The sequence below is a fragment of the Protopterus annectens genome, chromosome 3.part1 (genome assembly GCF_019279795.1).
Source record: "Protopterus annectens isolate FY-2018-M chromosome 3.part1, PAN1.0, whole genome shotgun sequence".
Lineage (NCBI taxonomy): Eukaryota > Metazoa > Chordata > Ceratodontiformes > Protopteridae > Protopterus > Protopterus annectens.
Genome location: NC_056732.1, coordinates 1,314,131,948 through 1,314,156,829, shown reverse-complemented (window position 1 = coordinate 1,314,156,829; position 24,882 = coordinate 1,314,131,948).

Sequence of the window (24,882 nt, the reverse complement as noted above, 5' to 3'; positions counted from 1 at the left end):
AGTCATGATTTTTTTAAATTTTCTAATATGTGGACCAAATTCTAAAATACATACTCTTCCAAAGTCCATATTTAATTTGTCTTTATCTAGACTAGTTTGGATAATATTGATATTATTTCTATTATAATAGTTTAAACCTAGTAAAGAAGTGTATTTCTTACCCCATTCTTTAACTGTACTGGTGGTAGTATGTGCCATAATTTTCTTATCATAACCCCTTTCACTAAATAATGTTGTGATATAAGACACCTCTTCCAACATCTCTGTGTGTGTAGAGGTCATCCTGATGGCACGTATAATCTGACCTCTAAAAATGTTTGAAAATAATTTTCTTGGATGATTGCTTGAAAATTCCAAATAGCGGTTAGAGAAGGTGTTTTTCCTGTACAATTTAGATTTAAAACATCCTTCACCCTTGAATATATGTGTCTAAATAGGGTAAACCTTTTCTGTTACTTATAGGTTCAAAGGTTCATACTAGGCTATCTGCTCTAGGGCATTTATAAGCCTAGCCAGAGTGGGTTTGGCTTTCGCCATCCATTTTAAATTAATTTTGCTATGCCCTTTTTCGAGGTTAGTATACTGTGCCTCTGTCTAACAGTGACACAGAAGTGATACCCGGGGTAAACCTACGATCTCCCATCGACTCGTCAAGATTCCTCTTGAAGAGAGTCAATGAGGGACTCTGCCTAACCTGGACTGGGATTTTATTCCAGAGTGAAGGGAGCCTCTGGGTTATGAATCTGTCCCTCCAACATGTCCTATTTAGGAAACTTGAGATATTCACTACTAGAGTTCAAGAAAACCAAAAATTGGTCTAATATCTCTATGCCTCCATCCCACAGGATATAAATATCATCCAAGTATCGGGAATAGTATTTTATATATTTATAATACTCACAAGTAAATAGTTTGGTTTCCTCCCAGTCCAACATAACCAAATTTGCGTATATGGGAGCACAAGCTGCTCCCATAGCTACGCCATTGCATTGTCTAAAGTATTCCCCTCCATATTCAATGTAATTTTGTTCCAAGACTATATACATAAGTTCTACTGTAAGACATGTTTTATCCCATCCTAGTCCACTATAGTTTCGAATACTGTTGGCAAAAGCCTCTATGCCTGCCTTTTCTGGAATGCAAGAAAACAAGTCTGTAACATCAACTGTAACAAACATTAAATCAGCATTCCAAAAGTTGACCGGATATTTTTTCAAAAATTCCCAAGAGTCTTTGACTAGGTCTGGTATTTTATCATACATGGGTTTGAGAAAATTGTCTATCACTGTCCCGCAAGGGAAGGTCTTGGATCTACTACAAGTATTAAACCAATGTTATAAGACTTATTTTATAATATACACTTTTTATAACTTTTTAGGTGTATAAATAAACAAATTCATAATTTATATTATTATTATTTTTATTTTTACTGATATTTTAATACTTGGTTTACATGTATTACTGTATGATTTTTATAGTATATGAATTCAACAGTTTGGCAACTGTTAGATTGGAAGTTGCAGTTTAAGTCTACCTCTTTAAATGATGTAATTTTTGGCGCCAAAGAAATTATTTAAGCTTGAGAAGTGTTAATGGTTTTATTTGTAGTTCTGATGAAGCTCACATATGAGCGAGTGAAAGCGCTTAACTTTGGTCAATAAATTAGATTTTATTAATCTGAGTTCCTTGTATCGGGAGAGTTTCAAGACACAGGGGATCAGCGTTGTCAGAAGACAGAATATGGATAATTAGCATTAGGCACTTCCCCATATTTGCCACATTAGCAGGTAGCTTCACCACTGAGATCTCTCTCCACAATGAAACTCCCATGAGGGAAAAAACCTCTGCAGCAGAGCTGTCTCTGACTTGGAAAGGCTTAGCATGATGCAGAAACCTTTCATCTTAAGGCTCCCACATCTTGCTAAGCCTTTCTGAATCCCATGCATTATGTTTAAAAATATTCCCATGTATTTTAATCTCTAACATAGAACCATCTATGAATGCATGCGAGCAAAGCAAGGGCAGTTGTTCCAATTTCAGACCTTCTTTTGCATCAAGACAAAGGGTGGGTGGACAACCTGTTAATGTTTTTACCTAAAAACGTAAAACAGCATCCGTGTCTTAACATTTGTAAAGAGATGCTAGAACAAATACCTATTTTTAATATCAGTCATAGTAACCAGTTCTCAGTCTCTTGTCACATTTGGGGTACTGGAACAAAGACTTAACTAAAGGAAATTTGTTAGTTGTTCATATCCTATGGACTAAAGACATCACTTTGATATTACCCCTTCTGCCTACATTCACTTCTCTGATTATACTTTCCCACATTTGTTTACCGTGCTGTATGGATAGGGAGTAGTCAGAGGCCTTGTAAATTTGGTCTAATCTACACATGATCTATATTCAGAGTGAAATCTCTAGAAAGCAAGTGTGGCAGGGTTCCTATTAAATGATCAAAGACAAATTCTTTTGAATGCGTCTTGATCGAACTTGAAAGCACGAAAAGGCAAAATTACAAAATGGCATATAAGCGAATTCTTTCCCAGGGAAAGAATTTGCTTGGTCACTTCCATTACTTTGCCGTTTTTGTCACTGTAGTGTGATCTCGGAGTTGGTATATTTAAGTAGGGGTGTGTGTGGGGCACAGCCCCTCATATTGAGGGGTGTAGGGGGTGCAATGTTTTAATTTTTTTTTTTTTTGGAAAAAAAATGCTGTTCTAATTACTTGAGATTGTAAGCTTTCGCTTACATGGGTTTGATAAATCATCATTCACTTTTTTAAGTGTTCAATGATTTAACATAGACCTGTGTGGCACACAACATGAAATGTCCTGTAGCAAGCTCATTAGCTTTAAGGCCATCTGATCTTCACATTTTAATCAGGCTGAGTTGTAGGATCTTCTTCACTCCTTAAGAGACACATTTGCATTCACCAACAGCTGAACCTCAACAGAGTTAAATATTGTAATGTAATTTTATTTTGATTGCTTGAAAAGAAAAAGTAATTTAAAGGGTATTATCATAAATGTCAGTATGTGTTATAGTCATCCATATCAGATTATGTGCATCTTACCAAGAAGGTAACCCAAGGATTAATATTTCCCCTACGTATTTATTAACAAACGTCCTTATGATCTGCCAAATCTACCACTGATTCTTTATGCACATGATATGATTATCATTTGATCCATTTCCCTGTCTCAAAAAAAGACCTACAATCCCTCAGTACATGGCTAATCTACCACAAATGTATTCTAAACCCCTCTACAGCCTTTCAAAAGTTGAAAAATACCTGTAACTCACTTTGTATCAAAGACCATAATTGTACCTCTAGAGAAGCAACAACCTCCTTTAGATATCTTAGGTTATGACTTGACTACACATTAAATTTCCTATTCCACACTGAAAAAATAGGGAAAAAACTCATTACTGCATAAAATCTACTGCCAATCATTAGCGGACTGGAGTTCCGTTGTGGCGACCCCTAACCTGGAAAAGCCGAAAGATACAACAACTATTCTGAGGTAAGAAAATGTCCTCATTTCCAATATGTCCTTCCAGAGCTGTAATAGCTAATGGAGTGCATATACCACAACTCAATACGCCCTTCTGACAATAGCTACTCTTCAAAGAAAAAAACTTTCTACTCTGCAATCTAATAAAAATAAAATCTGCCTTTTCATCTCTATCTTCCCTTCACAAGAATATCACTACATTACCCTTTCCAAAGTCAAATGGTTTCCAATCCATCACAAACTTGAACTTCTCTTAGGTTCTCTCTTATTCAAACTCCTGCAGTCAGGCTCCCTCCTGCCTCTTGCAGCCATAATCCAAACTAAACCATTCCATACAAGTTCTAAAACCTCTTGTAAACTACTCCTTCACTCCAAACATCCCAAAGCAAACTTTACTATGTTGACCAATCCTTCTCCATTTTTGCTCAAAAACTCTAGGAATCAATCCCTCCCCATCTTCCTAAGGGGGGGTCTATATCACAACCTCAAAACCACATAACCCTGAACACCTATTATTCGACAAATATGTGTCGAACTCCCAGATAACCGAACGGCCAGATCACCAATTTCTTTCCCAGGGAAAGAAATCAATAGGCCAACTGAACACAACACACCAGTACAAACATTACAAAGTGGGGGGCATTGCCCCAACACCTTCCAATGTGTGATTCTTCAGTTGCAATTTCCTGAGGAGGCTAATACAAATATATGGAAAATTCTGGTAAAACCTCTTAACGGTTACCAATGTTATGACATAACATTCCTTTTAGTAGAGGTATTTCTGCCAGACTGACAATGTTCTTGGCTGTTACCTGTAATTTACAATATGATCACTTTCATTTAATCAGTTAAGAACAAGAATGTAATAGGTAGTCATACTCCAACCATAATGCCTTGAAGTATATCAAAGAGATAAGGCTAGCAAATCCTAATGAATGTGACCCTTTAGAGATACATTTGATTCAGTCATCTTCTGTTTGTATGCAATGTGATTCTGAGCAAGTCATCAGACTTGTTCAAAATTTCAAAATCACATCAGAGATATGCAGTTGAACTTGACCATGTTTTTTGACAAAATGTATGAACATCTTACAAAGTCTAACACAGACAAATGACTGTTGCCAGACACAGCTTAAAACTCAGTACCGAAAAATACATAATAGTACCTTTGGGAAGTCGGCCATCCAGAAAAACTACTTCATTAATAAAACACCTCTAAAAACAGATACAGTAGTCAGGGGATTTGGGAACTCATGTAGATAGTAACCTGGCTTTTGACCAATGTGAGTCTTAGGTTGTAAAATAATTGTTCTGTGTCACTCAGCTTATAAGTAAGGGCATGCCAGCTAAGTCCAGAGAATTCATCGTGCCACTATATACAGCCATAATCAGACCCATCATTGAGAATAATGCTCCCTTCTGTATGTACCTGACCAGGCACATGCAACATCTGGAATGACAACAGAGGTTCATCAAAAAAGGAATACAGGATGTAAAACTAATGTCATATGCAGATGACCTCAAAGCCCTATCTTTGTACTATGTTTCCTACAGACTGCTGAGAGGTGAATTATGCCTGGCATACAATGCATCCTTGGATCCTACTCTGATGGGCCTCTTGCATATACACAAAATAAATAGCATCAGGAGTACTAGACATAAGGATTTAAACTTTGTTTGTGAAATAAAAAGGACATGTTGGAGAAACAGGTATGTATCTCAGAGAAATGCCATTCTCTGGAACAGGCTTCCCATCCATGTGAAGCAGAGCCCTTCTCTAACCCTACTCAAGTGTATCCAGGACCAATGGATGGAAACTTGTTAATTGACAGGGGCAGCTGTTATGTCATCCCCTAGCAAACATACACCCCTTAAAATAACCTCTAAGGCACAATACCTTCCGGAATACATTTGAGTTACATGGCTAAGTCTATAAAGGCCCAAGTAGCCATTATCCTAGTATCTAACTATTAACCAATAAAGCTTTGAAAATATCAGCATAATTATTCTTCCTTCCTCATGTGCAGCCATCAAGTGCAGCTTAAAGCATACCATTTTGCATGTTCTTATGAAATATCTGAAAATAAAAGTTCACTAACCTGGCTGAACATTAGTAAAAAATCACAATATTATGGGGCAATGTGTGTTTTCTAATATCAAGGTTACAGGCTTTGGCAGCTGTTAATATTCTTTGCCCATTCCTGTTTTCTTTTGATGATTAATGTTTCATCTGTAGTGTCTCCATGTAAGCCATTTATAAATCATTCTTTCTCTGTCATTACTAACCCAACTTACAGGAGCTGTTTAACGGTTGGTGACTTTAGTCAGAGTTCTGGAGTGAATCTGAATTGAAATCTAAGGTATCCACTGTAAATAAGTGAAAAATAAGTATATTTTAAGCATTTATTGCTCTTTATTAACTGTATTTAACTGAATTGCTGCCTCATTTTTGCTGTTCTGGTCTGCACTGTTTTCCACACTTTGAAATATAGTACCGTTGCCTTAAATAGCATAGACTAGATTCAGATTTGTTGAATCTAGATAGTATTGTATAATTTGAGCACTAAATCAACTATCATAAATTAGGAGGGTCTCCTAGCACCCTTGTGGCAGAAGTTTGTAGTTCAAGTCCCATCTGAGTTGGAGATTGCTGGAGGAAGATCATAGTCTGCTTTCCCATTGGTAGCTTGACTTAAAAGTGTTTATTTCATCCTGTATTTAAGCCTCACATTTGTTTGGGCTTGCACTCAGTTTACTGGGGCTGCTCAACATCTGGCAACTTTAGCAAGTGGTCTGGAGTGAATCTGAACTGAAATCCAAGGCATCAACTGCAAATAACTGAAAAATAAGCATATTTTAAGCACCTGTTTCACTTCATTAACTGCATTTAACTGAACTGCTGCCTTATTTCTATTGTTTGTGTCTGCATTTTTTCTGCACTTTGAAAGTCAGTACTGTTGCCTTTAGCAGCATAGAAAAAACAAAACAAAATTCACAGCAGCTTCCAAATAAAACTTGTAATCCACAAAATGAAGCAGCTTTTCAGGCAAAACAATAAAGCCCTGAGCAGGGCAAGCTTAGAAAATTGTGAAAAAACCCACGGACGGCTCAGCGCCCTTCATTCTACAGAGTGAACTGAAGGGTGCTGAGCCGTCCGTGGGTTTTTTCACAATTTTCTAAGCTTGCCCTGCTCAGGGCTTTATTGTTTTGCCTGAAAAGCTGCTTTAACAGCATAGACTACATTCAGATTTGTTGAATGTAGACCGCAGTGTATCACTTGGGCACGAAACCAGCCACCTGACATTAGAATGGCCTCCCTGCACCCTTGTGGCAGGCGTGTGTAGTTCATGTCCCATCTGACTTGGGGATTGCTGGAGAAAGACTCATTGTGTGCTTTCCCAATGTTAGCTTGACTTAAAGGTTTTTATTTCAGCCTGTATTTAAGCCTCAAGTTTGCACATTACAGCTCTTTGAACAGTAGTGTTTAGCAGTGCTTTGTATAGTTACAAATCCTTGAAAGCTAGATTTTTCACTAAGCTACTGCTAATAAAAGTTCCTAGCTGTCCCGCTGGTCTATGGGCAACTCAGTTGCACACTGAGCAGCACTGCCTTATTGGTTGACCTTAACCTATATAGAGTACTAATCTTTCTTATTGTCCCAGGGCTAACAGCACAGACCAGTCAAATTACCCAATACTCTTCCCAAATAAAACACACAGTAAGGATCTATCATGCACAGGCACCTCACTGAGAAGCTTGATGGATATGGGCATCCTGAGGCAATGTGGCAGCTGCCTTTTGTATGCTGACAACCATTTACTCCTTAAGCAAACAAATACTTTATGTGAGAGATGTACTTACACTTTAGAACTAGAAGCAAAACTTTCTCATATCGGCAAATCTAATACCGAATAGGTTGTCAACACACAAACAGCACTGCCCATACTAATTAAGGACACGACAACATAAACTGACATATGCAGAGGTACTCACTAGTAACTTACCAAAAGATCAGAATAATCCTAAACAGAAAGCACTTACACATATAACAGTGTAAAAAACACAACATATAAGAGCACACACACACCAGTGTCTCAACAAACAAGCCCATAAGGCACAACACCACAAAACCTAATATATTGGTCATTGGAGATCCACAGTAAGACAAACAGATGTACCCCTCACCAGGCTGGATTAGGAGCAGGTTATGGCTAGCTGCCTGTCAGGTGCCAGGATTCCTCAAGTCACCCAAGTACTCAAATCACTCAACCACAGGTAACAGTATGACTCCAGCATAGTCCACATGGGAGTGAATGAATTGAGACATGCCTTCCTGGACTGTTTGAAGAGAGACATAACTGAGCTCTCCAATTATGTGTTACATGCAGGGACAAGCCTAGCATTAAGCAGCATTCTACCTTCTCCAAGGATGATGCCACAATACAAACAGAAATTGATTGACTTTAACAATTGGCTTAGCTTCTGGTATCAGTCCAAGAAGATCCAGTACCTGTCAGCCTGAGTTGACACGGTCGACAGACCACACTGCTTTGCCAGAGATGGTCTGTGTCTGTCTCCTCTAAGCTTTCAGATACTGGCAAAGGGATTAGCCACCTCTATTATGCCTTTTTTAGGGAATGTCAAAGTAAACAACCTCCCGACATAACAAAATCCTCTCTAAATAAACTTAAGGTTCTACTGCTTAATGCTAGAAGTCTTATCAAGAAACTGCATTCTCTAGAAGCTCTCCTCACCTTGGAAGATGCTAACATCTGTGCAATCACTGAGACATGGTTCAAAGTCATGAAAAGTATCCCAGACCCACAGGGATATAATGCCTTCCACATGTTCAGACCACAGATTGAGCATGAAAGAACCAAAACAAGAGGCGTATCCACCTTCATTAAGGACAAGTACAGCTTGAGACTGGTCAAATAGTATGACCACCTCATACTTCTCTACATCCAGTGATCTTTGGGCAACCTCCCTGCCACATCATGGCCAGCTATAGATCCCTACCATGAAACAGGTAAAGCATACTGCATACCCGGAATTACTAGAGTCATTTTCCATACAGCCAAACACCTTCCCCATGGGTGATTTTAACTATCCTTCTATAGACTGGGAAACATATATGACCACAAACATGCTGGCCCAGAGATTCTTGGAGTTTGTCAATACAAATGCTCTAGAACAGCTAGTCAGCACACCCACAAGGGGCTCAAATGTCCTGAACATTGTACTTACTAATATGGGGGAGCACTGTACCCCCCCAATATAATGTCCTTCCTGGTAAGATCTGACCATAAAGCAGTCTCATTCAATTTAATTATAAGGCCAGATACCCTATCAAACTCAAAAATGATAAATAACGTCTCCAAGACAAATTACCCTGCACTAAGCAATAGTATACGAAATTTCAAATCCGCCTATAACACAGATACCGTGGACTCCTATGCAGAGGCATACATCAATGTCCTGTATAACCACTTAATTAGTTGCATAGAAATGGCTGTACTTGGCTGGATCAAAGCCAGATCTAGCAGAAAAAAACAGGTCACCCTGGTAGACCTCTAGTATAAACAGATTATACAACAAGGGAAAATGCTAACTTCCAAGAACAAGAGGGAACAATCTCAGCAGAGGAAGAAATCCCTCTCTAGCTTAACAAATTAGAGATCTTATCAAGTCCTTCAAACATAATTATGAAGCAAAAATAGCCACCCTAACCAAGGATAATCACAAATCATTCTTCAACTACATCTAAAACATAAAAGGGAATACTCAGCTATGAGCAGAACCGGTTGTGGATGGCACCACCCATACTCAGCCAGAAGTAATAGCCAATCTACTAGCTGACAGATTTGGAGCAAACTCCATCCCTATGTTCACACTGGTCATGCCCCAAAATATATCTGACACCTTTTCCCAAACTACTATCTCAGGTGAGCAGGTCATTTCTGCACTCTCCAAGGCCAAAAACATGGCATCAGTGGGATCAGACAACATCCCAGGTTGCCTTCTAAACAATTTAAAACATGACATAGCTGACCCACTTGGTATCCTCTTTAACCACAGCCTGCAAACTGGCTATGTTCCAGAGGAATAGAGGACAGCAACAGTAATTCATCTGCATAAAGAGGGACCACCAACCAACCCTGGGAGATATAGACCCATAAGCCTGACTAGCCTTATCCGCAAAGCCAAGGAGAGAGTCATTATGGAACTCATAAACAAAGACATAGGCAATCTCCAGACTCTGGATCCAACCCAGTTTGGATTTGTTAAGGGTAGATCTTGCCTATTAAACCTAATTCACTTCTTTGAGAAAATCGCCAATGCCCTGGATGAGGAAAAGACAGTGCATACCACCTACCTAGACCTGGCCAAGGCATTTGACACAATCCCCCACTCAGGTATTATAGAGAAGCTCTTCAAATTGTGGATTAACTCTTACATCACCAGATGGGTACCCAATTGACTCAACGACAGGATATGCACTGTCAAAGTAGGTGACTCTATCTCTAACAAAAGAACAGTCACCAGTGGCATACCACAGGGTTTTGTGTTAGGCCCTTTACTGTTCTGTTTTTATTTTTTGGAAGTTCAAACAAATGTGGATATCCTGTGACTGATTGACTTTGATGATGATTGCAAGTTGGGGGCAATCATTGAGTCCCCCATTGATGTTGATATCTTGCAGGTGCAGACAAATGATTCATGCCAAAACCATGGTTTGAAGCTAAATGCAAAAAAATGCATTGTTATTCCATTTGGGAAAGCTGACATCCCCACTATAGATGGCACCCCCCTAAAGGTAGACCCAGTGGTGCATGATCTGGGTACTTAGGTTGATAGCAATCTGAACTTTGACCACTAAGTATCCACAGTGGTAAGGAAATCCTTTTATGTGGCCATATCTCTTAACCTTAAATCATCATAAATCTGGACAAAGGCCCATGAAAAGTAGGTACAACTGGACAAAAATGTGTACGCTGATTAACATACAGTTTCTATACATAATTATGTAACCCCACCCACTCTTGTGGAATTATGGGATACCAACTTTTAAATGCAAATTGAAGAACAGACAAAATATTAAACACAAAATATAACCAGAACAATGATGTTTTAATTTATATTAACATTTAAACTTGCAAGTTGGACATAATTAAAAAAGATGTATACATAATAGCGATTAGAATGGCTAATTCCATATATAAGCCATGCAAGTAAAATTATAATTTTATACTTAAGTACTTAAAATGCAAGTGGTACATGAAGCAAAACTAGTAGCCTGTCAAGTAGCAGCACTACTAATACAATGACACCAGGACACACAAACTGACTGCAGAACAATGACAGGTAAGACTATGAGCTGCTATTGTGCATCAGCTTGTAACCCTGGGTTTGATTCCCTAAAGCGTACCACTAATGTCAAAAGGTCAACCAACTGTAAAAAGGAAAATCTCATACACACACACACGCACACATACATGACTAAAGTTGTCAAGTGCAATTAAAAAGTTCAGTAGGATTAAGTTAATTGAGATGTCATTGAGAAAGCAGTGTGCTTAAACTGTAGTGTATATGGGACTGCCACTAGTTTAAAATTGTTAGAACAGAAAAAAGTAAAGTAAATCATACACCTATGGTATCTCAGGTAACTCTCTCTCTCTCTCTCTCTCTCTCTTTACAGGCCATCAAGACTGTAAAAATGTATAATTGAACCCAGTGAAGCACACTAATAGTCATAATCAGTAACCATTGATTCTAATAATATTTCAACATTCACGCAGCAAGTAAATTTAAATAAAACTATATGCACTGGATTTATCTCAGTGAAGTTTTCTCCCAGCATACAAGTAAGGTAACTCAGTAAACAACTAAGACAATACTAGAGAAATATTGTGGCGAGTATAAGTAATAAGAGAAAAATAACTTGTCTTGAACTGGTAAAATTGAGCTTGCAATTTTAAGATCTATACTCATTTGATTTAATAATTAAACTCTCAGTGCTAAACACCAGAGAGAAATTCTACTTTGGCTACACTGTCTTTCACATATCTTTAATGGGGCAAATACATGTACCAAAGTCACAAATAAATTATAAAAAAAACTAACATGAAATCAAAGACAAAGGGAAACTGAGCACTCAGCTATAGAAAGATCATCTTTACAGCATGTGACTGCGAAGTATAAAATGCAAGCTATAAATAACTGTAGTTAATAAACTAAAAGTAAGACACAGGAACTGAATGATTACCTTACACACAGAAACAACAAGCTCAAGCAGGGCTTTTGCATTCCATGAGCTCAAACCAGCAGAAAAGTTCCTCCTTAACCCTCCCTTTCTCTTCACCAGTTGTTTTTACATTTTATATAGAATGGAACGTGGGAACGGACATCAACAGTTTAACAAAAACTAGTCTAGATTTGGAACAAATAACATCAGTTCAGTAACTCATTTCATTTGAATTTCTAGTGTTCAGCACCAATGGTGTATTTATGGCAAGGGCAACAACACAATAAGCAGTTATTCCATTGCGATAAGCAGCAGCCACTTATTACAGATATTTATAAAATCGTTACCATTTTCTTTAGACATGTACACCCCCAGACGGTTTCCATAAGGCAATAATAACTTTAAGGCATAAAGACGAGCGTTGTTTTTTTATTCTCTTTTTACTAACCTGGAGCCAGAGGTCAAACTTGAGCCATCAGAGAAAGTCGATTTTCTATCCTGGGATTGGGAGTACAGACTCCGTACTGCAGTCTGCATAAGTAAGTTGGGCAACTTGGGCTTGGCTTGGCTACTTCGCAGAATTAAGTTAATTAAACTTAAACTGTAAAACACTGAGTCCACTCACTCACTGCTGCCTGGCTTGCTGTGTGCACTGCTGCCCTCCTATATTGCAATTACCATATCCAAACAGGAGCATGGCCGCATGCTAATGTATTGTAAACACAGTCCCAGACTCCCAATGTCTCCGACTGGTGCCTCACAGCTACTGCTTGATGACATCAGCTACAACTAAAAAAAAAAATTGGGAATTAAAGGGGCCACTCGGAAATTCGTGGAACTCCATTATTTTGCTCTCAAAAACCGGTAAATACCAAGGAATTCAATATGGTTGCGAGGTATGTACTGTATGTGGCACATCTTAAAATAAAGGCATCACATCTAGATCAAAATATGTTATAGTTTTATACCATCCATCCTTCATCAAGATAATGATTGAATACAATGCTCTCTTTTGCATGTACCTCAACAGACATCTGCAACAGCTGAGAAGACCACAGGGTTTCTTACCAAAAAATAAAGGGCAAACAAAACAAGTCCTACACACAAAAACTGAAAGCCTTGTCACTGTATTCTGTCTCCTACAGACTGTTATGGGGTGACCTGGGCCTGGCTTACAGGGCAGTCTCTGACCCAGCCCTGATAGAATGAAACACATCCTCATATCAAATTGCATGAGGATCACTTGATCTAGGGATCTTAACCTTGCCTCTGACATGAACAGATCTTGCTGGAGAGATAGATACATCTCCCAGAGACTTACACCTCTCTGGAACAAGCTTCCAATTCACAAAACAGAGCTCCTCCCTGACATTCTTCAAATGCAATTTAGATCATTGAATGGGTGGCCATAAGTTTACTCCTGGGGTGGTACCCATGTTCCTCATGGACAGAGGCAGTCAGTTTTAATTACCATACATACCTCTCAACTGTACAGATTTTTGCAGAATGTCCAGAATTTTGTTTCATATTTTTGATGTTTCTGATAAAATTGTGGTTTATTGGCAACACATTGACGACTGAAGTAAAAAAATAATGACACACATTTGAGTTTCCGACTTCATATCCTTCAGAAAAATCCATGCTAATGTATAACCTGTTATTCTATCAACTTTCTAAGTTTGTAAGAGCGATATTTAAAAAGCATCCCTATTTTTAGGCCTTTGTGCCCCCATTATTTGTGCCTTTGTCCAGATTTCTTGCTCTGACAGGTTGAGTGGTATGCCACAGACTCTTATTGGAACATCTTGGGATAAACATGGTTAGGCCTGTAAAAGTCCTAGGCCCATTAGCCTAGTAACCTCCTATGAACTTATGAACTTACAACCCCCTAATAAGCAGTATCTCTATCATTAGTCTTGCAGTTGGTGCAGAGGATTAAGATGCTGTTAGCTGCTTCTTGTGATCCCTTGGTCCAAGGTCTTAGCCTCCATTAATTAGTCTAGTGATTCTGAGCAACTCATTTAATCAGACACCACTTCTAGGCAGAGTGTGAGAAAGGTCCATGGAGATCAGTGCTCTGCACAGTATACAAATAATTATGTGATGTCTCTGTCTCACGCTCTCTGCCATGTTGTTCTGACAGCTGATGATAATCATAGAGATTATCTAAAGTGTTGGCTCAAATGAAGCTTGCATTTTTATACATATTTCATTGCCAGTTATTCCCCTTAGGGTAAATGAGCAATATGGTTGAGACAGAAAGCCTGTACAGGGATTACTGCAGTAGTGGACGTTGAACTTCTAATATTCAAATGCATGCCTTGCAGACTAAAGCCATTGAGATGAGAATCTTCACACTGTCTATCAGGTTGTTGATACAGAGAACAATGGCTTTCTCCACTCAGAATCCCATGTACATGGTCTATGTACAAGCCATGTAAACAGGATATCCCAGTACCTATCTCCAAGCTGCAGACCAAGCCATTCCATCTTTTTTTATCTTCAGATTTATGGATTGTTTAATGTAATCTGGCTTATTTACCTTTCTGACCATACCAAAAAAGTAGCAGGCCACAAAAGCTAAATATATCCCTGTTAGAGATAATCATGAATTATAACCCTACCAGATTTGGACAAGATATGTTCACAGTCAGCTTTTAACTGAGAAATCTCACATGGTATTTCATTATATTCACAAATGTAGATTTATTACACATTGTACCTTCTACGACTGCTTTATTGCACTGTCCTCCTATTTGCATGATTCTGTTCCATAAAACTTCACTTGTTGCTCTATGTGTGTCATTTTTTTTGTTTGTTTATAATATAAAACTCTTTTAATGTGTGCTGCCTTTATCCCAGTTTTTCTTCCTCTGGCAGCCCCAACACATGTGCAATATTTAGTATTACTAACCACTTCCTTTATAGATCTTCATTAAACTAACACTATCCTGCTGTAAAGTGATATGAACTGGCACCTCTAGAAGATGTCAGAGTCTTCAAGCCTTAGTTTTTATCCATGTGGTATCTGAAGCTACCTTTCTTGTAGTGTACTATCAGGATCCACTTGTGTAAGCTAAAGAATAACATTTTGTGCAAAAATGAAAACATACAGAAGGATAAGACCTGTTATCATATGGCAGTAGTTATACATACATCATGAAGTCTGTATGTCTATTTTATGTAATAAGCTGATTCCACTTTTACATGTCATCGTAACCAAGGGTGAAAGTTAGGAGTGGATCACACATCAGATATCTGTGCAGACAGGCAGCGGAAGCATCAGTGAACCCATCAGTGCAGACAATGTTCTTCCTTAAGGGAAAACAACTCATTATGTTGGCAGTATAGGGCACAGGGTTACCATTAGATGGGGAAAACTGCTTAGATGTTAAGCAAGTAATCGATTACTGCTATCAAAGTCAATCCAAGGTCTACATTTCACAAAAAAAGTTCACAAGGCCACAGAAAAATCTGTTCCAGCGATTTCTCAGTACATGGATCACTTACAAATATTTTCTCTTTCTTCTTTAAGAATCCCTCATTTTAAAATGAAACAAATAAAGATATATGATTATGCTCAGCTTTAAGCAAGACCATGAAAAATAAATCCCGTTCTGTGTTATTTAATTTTCAAGAACAGCACATACCAATTTAGTGTGTTTTGTGGGTGTACTTGAAAGTAACCTACAATGGCAGAAAGCAGTTATTGATTTTATTTATATATTCAGCAACCACTGGAAGGGCCTAAGGCCATCTGTTTTTTCTTGAGGCTGTGGTTACAGTGATGGAGCTTTTAACTTCAAAATGGATGCTTTTTATAGAGAGAAGAAATCTGGAGATAGTCTCTTTAAGAACAAACCACAATCTGACTTCACTTTTGCAAAACTCCAAGGCATGTCATTTAGAGCCTTAGAGCAGCAATAAATTCCAGGCATGAGATTTATTTCAAAGCTTTTAGAATTGCTTTCTGAACTGAATGAATAGAAGTGAAACAATAATATCATGTTAAAAAGACCTTTGAAAACAAGAATGTGATCATAAGTAAGTCATGTTTCTATTCAGTGCATATTTGGACTGAAAGCATTCTAAAACAAATTGCTATAACTCCTCTCTTTCTTGTTGTTTCTCTTTAACACTTTCTAGTAAGAGGACATACAGCACAAAAGGTCTGCTGTGCAGATTTACTTCAAATAATAATGATGTTAGTAAAACTTTTGCTAAAATGACAATGACAACTCTGTAGCATTCAACAAATGGCATTCGTGAATATGTATTCTGTGAAACTAATTTACTGTGGAACATTTCTATTTGCCATATTCATAGAATATACTTATAATATATTTATAATAATAACATATTAAATTTATAATGCTATATCTTAACATAATACATAGAATCCATTCCACTGGATCAATAGCATAGCAGTCATTATGCAATATATTAATAAGGGATTTTTTTTAACTATCATCCTGCATTCCGACTGTGAGTTTGAAAATATTTTTGAAATACTGGTCTCACAAAACCAGAAAATTCTTACTGATACAAGAATTTTCAGTAGCTGACTTCTTATACTGGATATCACACAGGAACATTCTTGTTTAGCAAGACCTATTTGCAGTAAGTAGACATCTGTTTATGATGCCAGACATCAAAACTGTGGAATACGTGATCTGGCAATGGGGGATAAGCCAAATGAGAAAGAAGTAAGAATTCAAAAGCTGTGTTTTTTTTCTGGGGCTGTGGACAGTGTTTTTGGAATGGTATTGCCGCAGCCAAACCAGCATTCCTGGCAATTTTATAGTTAATGGGATCGTATGCATTTGCATAAATGCAAAGAGTAATATTAATATTAATGTCAACATGCTGTGCTCCAGTTTAGGTGTATTTTTAATAATAAGGAATCTCATCCATCCTTCAGTTTCTTAAAATTACACTGCAGCATTCTCTGGTCTTCTCTTCCTGTACACACCATCCTCTGTATATTGGCAGAGGGTACAGAGGCAGCCATTTCCCTCTGTATGACATTTTGTGTTTGGAGTAAATAAATTGTTATAAGGTCACTGGGGAATCAAATATGGGAAACAGGAGATATGCAGTTGCTAGCAGGCAGCATGGTGGCTCAGTGAGTAAGATCTCTGACTCATGGGTCTAAAATATGCTCTTGACCTCATGTCACTGATTGTGTGGGGTCTGTATGTTCTTTCCAGGACCGCAGGGTTTTCTCAAGGTACTATGGTTTCCTTTTAACTCCCCAAAACATATTGTTGATTGCCAGCCCTAAGCTGTCTTTCTCTCTCTCTCTCTCTCTCTATATATATATATATATATATATATATATATATATATATATATATATATATATATATATATATATATATATATATATATTTATGGACAGCTTATACATTATTTATACTTGACCTTTGTCCCTGGTCATAGCTAAAAGGTTCATAAATTACTTATCATGTTAACAAATGAGGAAATTCAACAATAAATAAATAGAATACAGTGGCCACTTTGGTGTTTACAGAGGAAAGTATAGACATGAATCCTTCCTTTATTGCATTATACTTACAGTAGAACTTGCAGTCTAATAAGGTATTGCATGAGCATATCTGTCACTTTGATATGATTAAGGCTATTCCCTCTTTGTTACCACATACGCTCACAGTATTATATGAGCTTTTTATTTAGAGATATGTTCCCAAGCTTTATATCTAATGTTTTCTACTGGCACACTATGTGACTGCATTTTACTTTGTTGAACTTGGAGTAGTTGAACATACACTCCCCTGATCCATGTAGCTGAAATTGGAAATAATTCAGCTTACAGAACTTTAAAAGCAGTCAGAAAATAGCATACCCCCCTTACTAATTAGGAGACCACACACGGGAAGCAAGTTACTTAACCGGATAGTGTTTCCAGGTCAAAGATGAAAAGATTCACTTGGACCAGTGCTCTGTCCAATTATACAAATGAGCAAAGTTCATAGATAGATAGATAGATAGATAGATAGATAGATAGATAGATAGATAGATATGGGTCTTGCTAACTTTGACAACTGGTACTTTGGTCGACGTGTTTAATTGACACAATTTGAATGAATAAACAGATGGTTGACAGGCATCTGAGACTGTCAATCCTTAGGTAAGGGAATATACCTTTCCCCTGGGACCTGTGCAATCTCAGAGTTTGAATATAATTAGCAGGGTTGTAGGTGGTGCAGGGGGGGGGGTTTACTCTTTGCAAAAATGATGCTTTCTTTATGTGTTTTTTGTAAGTTTTGCCAGGCGGTGAGATTAATTCTTGGCACATGCAAGGTAGCGTGTCAACATAGATAATGTTGACCAATTTGTTTCAGTGTTATACATACAACATAAATGTTATTCTATCAAGTTATATTTATATATATATATGTATATATATATATATATATATATATATATATATATATATATATATATATATATATATATATAGTTTACTATGGTAAGGTCTTCAGTCGAAGTCCAGAGGCCGAACAGTGACAATGTCGAACCTAACATTGTCAAAGTACAAATCTCGCCCCTATCTCGAACCATGTTAAAGCCCGTTTTCGAGGTCGAAGATGAGTCGTATTTCGACAATGTCAGAATCCGACATTGTCGTTTTCATGTACATGGGGTCCTGTTCGACCATAGAGGTTCCTATCAGCAGACTGAAGACACATGTTTTCAAATGCGTCTTGGTTGAACTGACAAAACCGAAATGGCAAAATATCGAAGCGGCATGTAAGCGAATTCTTTCCTTGGGAAAGAATTTGCTTGGCCACTTCAGTACTTTGCCATTTTTTGGCACTATAGTGTGGTCTCAGAGTTGGTATATTTAAGTAGGTGGGTGTGTGGGGGCACAGCCGCCCAAATGGGGGTGTGTGGAGGCATAGCCCCCCACTTAATCTCATGTTTTAATGTGCTTTTTTTTTTTTTTTTTTTTGTGTTGGAACAGAGATTTTTTTCCCTTGGAAAAAAATCAATGTTCTAACAGCTTGGTTTTTTAAGCTTTTGCTTACATGGGGTCGATTAATCACTGTTCGCTTACCTAAGCGTTTGGTGATCTAATATAGACCTGACCATTCCATAGTAAACATATATATATATATATATATATATATATATATATATATATATATATATATATATATATATGGGTTCACTACATATGATCTAAAGTTCATTTCACCTAAACCCATTTCACCTAAACCAAATGAACTAAACTTCATTTGACATAAAACTCATTTGACTGAAAAATAGCACTGGCAGTGTGTAGAGCACTGTAAGGCAAGTAAAAGGTATATGCCCTGTTCCCCACTGTAGTGCGACCCTGGAGTTAGAATATATTGTTGGGGGATGGGGGCGCAGCCTCCCACATTGGGGGTGTGGGAAGAGTAGCCCCCCAGCTAGATTCATTAGATATTCTGTGCTTTGATTTGATATTGTTCAGTAAAACTGAATTTTGTGGGGGGCTGTGCCACCCACACACCCCAATGTGGGGAGCTGTGCCCCTCACACCCCCCTAACAATATATTCTAACTCCAGGGTCACACTACAGTGTGGAACAGGGCATATACCTTTTCCTTGCCTTACAGTGCTCTACAGACTGCCAGTGCTATTTTTCAGTCAAATGAGTTTTAGGTCAAATGAGTTGTAAACAAAAATCCACAAACTGACTAAAATATCCAGCAGCACAATAACAATCCAACGGACTCAGCGTATAAACCAAAATCCAAAGTTTAATAATCCAATTGATGATTAGTAAGCGCTTTTGGCTGTGACACCAGCCTTCTTCAGACATCAAATACAACTAATTAAAATCTTTATATAAACATGCTGATATTCATATAACAATTATCCAATAAATTTAAAACCAATCAATTATTAAAATAATTATTAAAACAACCTAATTAGTTGCATAATGTAATGCTTACAATTAAATACATAAATACATTTACTAAATATGCAAAATATATACTACATATTATATAATATAAATGCTATCTATTATAAGCCTTTAATTTTAAAATACTTGTGATAGATACTGAATCATTAAGGCCTGGAAACTGCGTGGCATTTAAAAAAACTTGCGACCAGTATTCTTTAGATTCTAATATTGTTTTCCAGGGACCTTTCCTAGGAGATGGAATTATCTGTTCCAATACTATGAATTGAAATGAATGTGTGGGATTATGTATTAAATGTCTATATAATGCATTATTATGCGAACATTTTCTAATTTCATATAAATGTTCGTATATGCGCTGTCGTAACTTACGCTCTGTTTTGCCTATATAATAGGCATCACAACATGATTTTAATTAGTTGTATTTGATGTCTGAAGAAGGCTGGTGTCACAGCTGAAAGAGCTTACTATTCATCAATTGGATTATTAATCTTTGGATTTTGGTTTATACGCTGAGTCTGTTGGATTGCTATTGTGCTGCTGGATATTTTTGTCAGTTTGTGGATTTTTGTTTAGTTGTATGGCTACCTGCAGCTCGCAAGATGCAGCAATGGCGGTTACCAGAGCCGAATTTGATACGTTACAACAATCAGTTTTAAATCTCACTCAATTTATTCAACAACTTTCGGGTAATAATAGTGCACAATGTTCAGCATTACCTGGCTTTAGAAATAATAGAATTGACAGTGCCGATAGTGAGGACAGTTTACCTCCAGGGCAACAACAGATGGTACAACAAAGGGGCATACATAATGCGGAAAATGCTGAACACAATCATATGGATATACAGCTTCATCAATGGCTCACCAAGTGCAACATAATATATCAGATAAAAATTCACAAGTTTCCAACTTTTCAACAATGCTTGATGAATTCCACGATTTAGTTTGGCATTACCGTAGGTTATTGCATGAGAATGCTTATTTCAACAAGTGCATTAAAAGGCAGCAAATACCCAAAGGCTTAAGATATTGGAAATATCCAACTGGTTTGAAAGAAAATAGTGCCTTACATAAAGAACTATTACAACTTTTTGATCGGCAGGGTTGTGAGCTCCTAGAAGTACTTGTTAAACATAATACTCATAAGATGGATGAGCCTAATGCTGAAATTGAGGCACTTGATGATAAAATTAAACACATGGCATTTCAAGCCTGTCAATATCAATACCTGGAAGTTTTCACACAAGTTGATAAACACAGTAAAATAGTTACGGAAAGGAAAACTCGTAAGCTGCATAGAGACAAAATGGACTATTCCAAAGGGCAAGCCTACCCAAAACCGTCACGTGGTCAACGGAATAGTGATCAGACGGAAGCAGCTTTTCACTCCGTGGATAATAATGGCGTGCAGAACCAAAATGAAGGGAATAACAGCAATATTCAGCAACAAGTCCCTTTAGAGGAAGAGAACCTCTGCAGATCGGAACGACTTCGGAACAAGGAGGGTTATATAATGAGGGCCAATTCAGCACGTACTTGGAGGAGACAGAGAACAGGTTCATGCAGCAGCTACCGTTAGAATGGAAAGGTGAGGATAGTCAATGTAACAGTTTTCAACTGATTTCCAACACAGTAGGTGACTATAAAATCGATAATTATAGTCAGGCTGTTATTAATGTACAGCATGCTAACATTTTTAGTAAAGGTCTCACCTTCATACCAGAAAGAAAAGCAAGAGTAACAGATCTAGTAACTGAATTGAAACTTTTCACTAGGAAATTGAAACTAGCAGTCTTGCATCAAGGAACTGTGAACATAGGGAATAATCCTATGCATATTCCCAGTTCTTTCAACCCTCCTCTGCATCCAAAAATCAAGTTATTTGAAGACATTTGTGAACTTGATTTTAGGCATTATCTTCAGCATAATAAAGGGACACACAATAATATAAATTTCAAAAAAGAGGAGCATGAAATGTTGATGGAATTAAAATCAAAAGGAGATTTATGTTTTATGCAACCAGACAAAGGTGGGGGTCTTTTTATAATGAATGTCATGGACTACAACCAGCTTTTATTACATATTCTGTATAATGATGCTTACACTGAGGCCTCTTTAAATGAAATTAATATTTCTAATGCCAGAATTAATTATTATTTGGAAGATATGTTATGGCAAGGACAAATCAATAAGGAAGCCTTTATTTATATGCATGTTCAAAATCCAAGGATACCTATAATTTTTGGGTGGCTCAAAAACATATTTTATAGCCAAGTACATTGAAATTCATTTAAAACATAGAATCAACAACCTCTACCATATTTGTTATGATTCTTGGGATTTTTTAACAAAGTCAAATGCATTGCAATTACAAAATGTTGGGAACATTATATTCATCACAGTAGATGTAAAAGATTTATTTACATGTATACCTCATGAATTAGGTGTTACATGGTTTACGGATTTTTTTTACAGAAATAGAGCCCATACCACAGGATGATATAAATACTTTAGCACATTTATTGGAATTAGTGTTAACTAGTAATTATTTATATCATGATGGTCATTATTTCAAGCAAATTAAAGGAGTGGCAATGGGCTCCCCAGTGGGTACATTCTATGCCAATGTCATCATGGCCACATGGGAGCTCAAATATCTATTCCAGTCCGAATTCATGCAACATATAGATATGTATTGTCATTTTCTAGATGATCTTTTTTTCATCTGGCATGGGCACATAGAAATCATTGATGAATTCATACAATACATTAATTACTCTACTGAATTTCTCAAATTCACTCATGATGTTTCTACAGATAGTATCTCCTATTTAGATGCATTACTATCGAAAAATCTCATGCAAAATAAATTAAAAGCTAATATTTTTAGGAAGAAAACCTATTCGAATAAGTTTCTGCATTTCACCAGCAATCATCCACAACATGTCAAAAAAGCTGTCCTTAAGGGTCAGCTGGTTCATGCAGCGTGAATGGTCTCAGAGTTTGAGGATTTTATGGATGAATGCCACCATATTATAAATATGTTTATAAATAGGGATTATCCACAACAGTTTGTTAATGATGTATTTCAAGAGGTTAAGCATAAGAGAAGCATAGGTTTTTATAAACCATTATTAGAAACAACTAACACAGATAATACATATATTCCAGAACACGGAGATGGCTCACATGAAACATCACCTACAACATCCAATGACTCTCAGAATAACATCTGCAACACTAACAATCATACTCAGAATAATAAATATATTTGAAGTAATGTAGCATTTATAACTGCATATACACAAGATTCTTGGGAGTTAAAAAAGTTGTAGAATAAAAATTGGACATTTATAAAGAGTGACTCACAATTGGCTGATATTTTAGGTGTTCAACCATCAATCATTTATAAAAGAGATCATAATTTGAAAGACTGGTGTAATCCATGGTCCAGTACATCACAACATATAAAGGGTATTATGAGGAAATGTAATATGTGTGCTTACTGTGTTCACATATTAGAAGTAGTTTACTATCACAATGCCGACGTGCACTTGCACGGCTATGAAGTATTAGAACAACAGATGTTCGAATACTTCATATTTTGGGAGGTGATGTGAGCGAACGTTATGATTGCGAATGGACTGTGCATTCGCAATTCTAACGTTCGCTCAAGTGAGGGAATCGCGGTACAGTGTGGTTAGGGAAATACATCCCTTTCCTCACTGTAGTGCGATCTCGGAGTTGGAATATTAAGTTGGGGGGGTGTGGGGGGTGCAGCTTGCCCCCCTGCATAACTGTGTGTTTAGGCTGGTTAGGTAGGTAGTTACGGGACGGGTGGGAGTGCTGTGTATTGTCGAAAATGTTGCGAGCGACATTTTCGACAATACACAGCTGTTTTCGACTTTAGGTAATTTCAGAAATGTTCATTTCCGATGTATAAATTCGAAAATGCAGACACGTTTTGTTCTGATTTTCGAATTTATGATAGTAAACCATTAGAAGTAAATCAACTAGTTATAAGAGGAATATTGATAAATATAAGAGGGAAATACAATTGTAATACAACTGGCGTGGTTTATGCAGCCCTATGCTCATGTTGTCAAGCCTATTATATAGGCAAAACAGAGCGTAAGTTATGACAGCACATATACGAACATTTATATGAAATTAGAAAATGTTCGCATAATAATGCATTATATAGACATTTAATACATAATCCCACACATTCATTTCAATTCATAGTATTGGAACAGATAATTCCATCTCCTAGGAAAGGTCCCTGGAAAACAATATTAGAATCTAAAGAATACTGGTGGCAAATTTTTTTAAATGCCACGCAGTTTCCAGGCCTTAATGATTCAGTATCTATCACAAGTATTTTAAAATTAAAGGCTTATAATAGATAGCATTTATATTATATAATATATAGTATATATTTTGCATATTTAGTAAATGTATTTATGTATTTAATTGTAAGCATTATATTATGCAACTAATTAAGTTGTTTTAATAATTATTTTAATAATTGATTAGTTTTAAATTTATTGGATAATTGTTATATGAATATCAGCATGTCTATATAAAGATTTTAATTAGTTGTATTTGATGTCTGAAGAAGGCTGGTGTCACAGCCGAAAGCGCTTACTATTCATCAATTGGATTATTAAACTTTGGATTTCTGGTTTATACGCTGAGTCCATTGGATTGCTATTGTGCTGCTGGATATTTTTGTCAAATGAGTTTTAGGTCAAATGAACCTTAGGTCATTTGGTCTCAGTCAAATGGGTTTAGGTCAAATGAACTTTAGGTCATATGTAGTGAACCCATATATATATATATATATATATATATATATATATATATATATATATATATATATATATATATATATATATATATATATATATATATATATATATATATATATATATATATCAATATATATGTGCGTGTGTGTGTACACAAGTGTTTGAGGAAATATGACTGACCAGCCCACATTCAGTCAGAGGAAGTTATTGTTTATAATCAGCAAAGATATTAATATAGTCAGATCGCTTCAAATGATAAATAAATTATAGTAATCATAGTCAAATGTGTGAAGAGGTGAATTCTTATAAAGAATTTGGTTAAAATCTAAAAATCATAGTCCTTGTTTTGTACAAGTTTTGTTTCACT